Source organism: Camelus dromedarius, unplaced genomic scaffold, assembly GCF_036321535.1.
Source record: "Camelus dromedarius isolate mCamDro1 unplaced genomic scaffold, mCamDro1.pat HAP1_SCAFFOLD_114, whole genome shotgun sequence".
Lineage (NCBI taxonomy): Eukaryota > Metazoa > Chordata > Mammalia > Artiodactyla > Camelidae > Camelus > Camelus dromedarius.
Window position 1 is genome coordinate 7656249 of NW_026989787.1, and position 5153 is coordinate 7661401.

The following is a 5153-nucleotide window of genomic DNA, read 5'->3' on the forward strand; positions in this document are numbered from 1 at the left end:
CTATAAGAGAAGAGATGGCAGAGATGATAAAAGCGCTCATGTTCTTGGAAGAGGTCATGAGAATCTACAGGTCCCAAGGGGCAATTACAAACCATTCAGACCAAAATGCACCAAGCCCAGGTAAGCCTTTTCCCAGGTTTGGGCATAGCTATCAGGCACTTGCAATTCCCACCCCTCCACTCAGTCATCTATTTTAAAGAATCAGATCCTGAGCTGCAATGAAGCCAGTAGGAGAAGAGCAAGCACCTCCTAGAATCAGAGTTCCTCCAACTTCACACTCTGTGAAGAATGGTGAATTCCTTAAAGGTCAAATACTCTCAACTAAAATAGATAGGAATTTAATACTCAGCTCACACAAAGAAATGATGACCTTCCCGTAGATTCAGCAAATGCTGTGGTTAAGTCTTTTTCGGGTGAAGGGAGTGTGGTAGGTGAGGGGAATCTTTGACTGAACTTGAATATGTATTAGGCCTCAGTATTTCAAGACAGTATAGTCAAATATTATAAGTCAGATAGTGAACTGAACTGTAAAAGTCGTGAAAGACATTAAAGACACAGGTTATGTGGGGCGTCTTTCCCTTCAGACAAGCCCCGGGTGCACGATATCATGGGGGTGCACACTTGGTTGTGTGAAATTTATTTACCCAATATGATCAGATGATTAAGCGTTCTCATCAATGATAGAAGAACACCTGGTTCTCAATTGCCTACCATAGCTGCAGCAGGGTTCTCAGAGCTAAAATGCCTCTAGGTGCTTTGGAATCAAGCCTAAATGTATAATTTTGTTTGGTTTTTCTTGTATTTTCCTAAAGAGGAATGTTACCCCTTGAAATGCCAACATTGGCCAGTATGTGTCATTGTGAGTAAAGGGAACCACATGCACAAGGGAAACCCAGGTTCTCGGTCATTTCGTGGTTCCAATAGGTACTTCATGGTTCCGGTTGGTGTTGGAGGCTTCAACAGTAAAGAGTTGACATATCACCTTCAACATATTGGACAGCGATTTTACTTTATAACTGTCTATATTTTTCTTATAGTTGACATAATGTTACAAAATTGACAGGTCTGGCATCTAGGTGGATTTGGTATGTTTCAAAATCTACCTTCATTTTCTTATAAATCCCAAAACATGTAAATCAATTCTATTAACCTTCTTAAAAACTGCAACTGAGTTATCAACACAATGTGAAAATTGGAGGCTAAGGACAAACCCTCCCACCATGGCTGCATATTAAACAGAGCTAAACAAACATCACAATTCTGTGAATTATATATGTAAAATGTTGTTTTATCGATGCCCAGTTGGCAGAGAACCAGTGCAACTTGCGCTCACTCCCACCCATGTACACAGCAATGTAAACATCCACTCACCCAGCCCTTGGCACAGGACACTTTCCGAAGTGTGGTCTGTTACTTCCAAAGACAGGATGAGGCCTCAGAAAACCTGGAAGCAGGAGAAGGCAAAGTAGAGAATGGAAATCTGTGCAGGATCTGACCTCTGCTGATGGAGCAGCAAAGGTGAAACTCTGTTTTACTTGGATGCACACTCTCAAGCGGACAGCACACATGGGATTGTAGATAATGCGCTGAGTGTTAGAAGAGTGCACAGCAGATGCTTGGCTGACATAACTCTTAGAAATCAGCACAAAATATCCCCACAATTGATTCTGAGACAAAGATCCGATCTGCCAAATTTGAGCCAGCAGAGGCAGCGGAAAATGAGGTATAGAGCTACAGATAATGGCACACGCTGAGTCTCAGGGATCTGGAGTGCATTGTGGGTTGTGGTGGGTTCTATCAAGAGAGCAAACCGACCTGTTATCCCATTAAGAAAGCAACCACATTGGCGTGTGAGGTTGAGTTTTTCGATATGTGCCATGGCCACATCCACTGCATCTTGCAGGCCCAGGATCAATTTGACATTTTGCCAATAGAGCACGTGTGTGGCTCAATCAGAGATGTCGTGCATCTGGTCTGAGGGATTCAGTGGCCCTTGGGTTTGAAATCAGTATTAAAAGCTTTAGGATCTGCTACAGTCATAACATGGACAGGGATTATGGATTGGTTTGAGGAAGAGAATTCAGTACAGCTCTGTGGTTGCATTCGTGCACCCATGACCCAAGGATGAGGGATCAAGGAAGAGTGGTCAAAGTCCACAACGTGAGAAGTTGAAGCATTTCCTTCAGCATTATCTCCCAAATGCAGATGCTACATTTTGGATGGCACTGACATGGTACTGCCCAGAGGACACAAAGATCGTTCTGTGGGATCATTCCAGCAGGCCCTGATGTATGACATCCATACATATGTTTCCACTGGTGTTTCTGTAGATAGAGGAGCTCTGGGAAGAACTGGTAACGTTGGGACATTCCCATGGCAATAGAAAGCACAAGCGCACTCTCAGTTTGCTGTTTTGGAAAGACTCCAATATGACATACAGCAGAATGCCGAGCTGAAAACCTTTAAGCTTCATTTCCAGAACAGGAAGTTTACTCTGCACTTTCAGAATTGTGAAGTAAGTGCAATAAAACAAAGTTTTACTAATTGAAAAAATATTGTGTGTTCATCACAACAAAGGCAACACCAGCAATTAGAGTTATACCAGACAACACACACAGGAACAGGACATGGCATCAATGCCTAGGGAAAATTGTCCTCACAGAAATATCATGGAACTTTGTACACCGAATGGTCTAAAATTTTCACTTAACAAAGCCCTATAAATCTATATTAGATACCTGATATTACTTGATCAGTAGAGATAAAGAAGTATAGTAAAAGAAACAGGAAGTACCATTTTCAGTTCCAAAGAGTTTGAAGGCCCAAAAAATAAGCTTTCAAACATCTAGACTGCAAAACGCTACCAGAGCATGTATTGAAAATGGAGGTGAGGAAAACATGAAGTACAACAGTGTCTCAGAATCACAAAAGGTAGTTATCCAGGAAAGGGGAAGAGAAACTCTAAAAAAGAGCCAAATAATATCAGGAAACTCAAGGATGAGATAATATCAGTGCTAAAGTCAGTCCAAAGCAGACTTGATAATGCAGACGGACTCGTGAAAGACTGTGAAGACAGGGGAACAGAAATCCCTCGATGAGAAGAAGACATAGAAAAAGAAGTGCAACCCAATGCAAACATTGCTGTTGAAGCCTGGGGTAAGACAAAGCATGAAAGAGTATGATTCGTAAGAGTCCCAGATGGAAAAGCAAGATTAACAAAAAAAGTCTGAAAAGATATTTGTAGAAAAATCAGACTGTAACTTGCTGAAACACAAGAAAGAATGAGGTATACGAAATCAGAAAGTACACATACCAAAGTAGTTGGAAACCCAATACACCTACATTCAGCAGTATTATTCAAATCAACAAAGTTCATGATCAACCGAGTGATTTTAAATGCATCTAGAGGAAAACAACTTAGTCACAACACTACCTCCAGATGGGTTTCAGCTTATATTTCGAGAGGAATATTGCAGGATAGAAGGAGTGACAGGACATAGACCAAATCCTGAATAAGAAAAAGCTGCAATCTATGGTAGCCTATGCTACAAGACTGCCATTCCTATTAAAGGCAGATCTAGATCATTTCACAGACAGGCAAAACTTAGAAGAATTCAGCAGTTAGGAACTTATCCTTAAAGGAAGATTGAGAATTCCACCCTGAATCGAAAAGTAGCAAGTAGAAATGTAAATAAGGAAACCATTATTGGAAATGCAAGAATAGCAATGAGTTGCAAAGAATAAACAAGAAGGCAATGAGGAAATCAAAATCCTGAAGATGGAAGTGGGGAGCAGGAAATCATAGGTGATTTTCAGCACTATACTAAGTAAATCAGCTTACATAACTCTGAAGCAAACGGAGAGATTCATGGCATAATGTGTTTGCAAAACAAACAACAAGCAAACAATCAAACAAATAAACACAAAAAGAGTACGGTTGGCTGACATCTATCCAAAGGAAACATGATAATTCAAAATAAATTACTCAAAGTGATGTCAAGGATAATTCAGCCTGCATTGACCCAGTATCGAGGCTTGCATGTAATCAACACACATGTATTCAGAACACAGACGCGTGCATTAATATTCATAAATATTGATTCAAAAGAGCATATCGTGACCTAACCCAAATGCCGAATTTGAATAAGATGGAGTCATAGTCCGTGATATAGGATTACAAGTCTTCCAACAGGATCAATGAATGGCATATTCAACCCTACGTAGAGAATAAATGGCATACACCTATAACAAAGACAAGTAGCTCTGCAAAACTGTACTAAGAGCAAAAGAGACAGACAGGAAAGTGCACACTGGGATTGGTTTCACTTCTAGGAATTTCAGCCCCCATGAAACAAATGGATCCATGTTCTGAGAGAGTGTGTATTTCAGCAGAAAAGCAACAGACGGATATGCATTGTGGGTGAATGGATATTACACAAACAAAAGATTCTTATAGTGGGTCTCTGTGTACTGTGAACTGTTAGAAAGTTTAAATAGGTGTGAATCCATAAACTTAACATGGACAGAATTCCCTCCGTTTGTACTGTGTATACAGATCTATACAAAAGGATAGAGGGAAGAAAAAACTGATCATGGGACGCTAATGGAGAGAATCACATTTACCTTTGGAACCTCTCGTCTGATGCAGCCCCTCCCCCAACACTGACAAGATTCAGCAACCATTGGGGATGACAGTTACCGGTTGGATTCCAGGTGGAATCTTGGTGTGTTCCGCCAGGATTGTTGTGGCTGGTGGATCCAATGTAACTGGGCAGAATTCTGTGGGTGGATCAGTGTCATGGAGGCGGTACCGCCCTCTATGGAGCTTGGCTTAAGTCTCTTTTTCTGGAATCTGTGTAAGTTCGAGATACTCGTGCTGCGCAATGGCCTGAGTTCACGGGTCAGTTTCCAGAATCTGAAAGGGCAGATAGTGGAAGATCTGCCTGTCATCAGCTTACAGGTGAGGCTCCGAGGTACTTTCAGACTTGCCCTGTCCTTTAGAATTTGACTTTATAGGAGACATGAAGGAAGTTGGCAGAAAAGCTGGCTGCACGAATTGAGGTGAGATACGAACACATTGATGAGAGTTGTTCTGCTACAATGGAGAATACTGGCATGGAGGCATCTCTAGAGAATACCAGGCTCAAAAGACA

At 41.3% G+C, this 5153-nt stretch overlaps 1 protein-coding gene; it reads right to left on the minus strand.

Annotated features, from left to right (window-relative positions):
• LOC135320668 (putative N-acetylated-alpha-linked acidic dipeptidase) overlaps window positions 1–5153 on the minus strand; it is a 498181-nt gene that overhangs the window by 443019 nt on the left and 50009 nt on the right.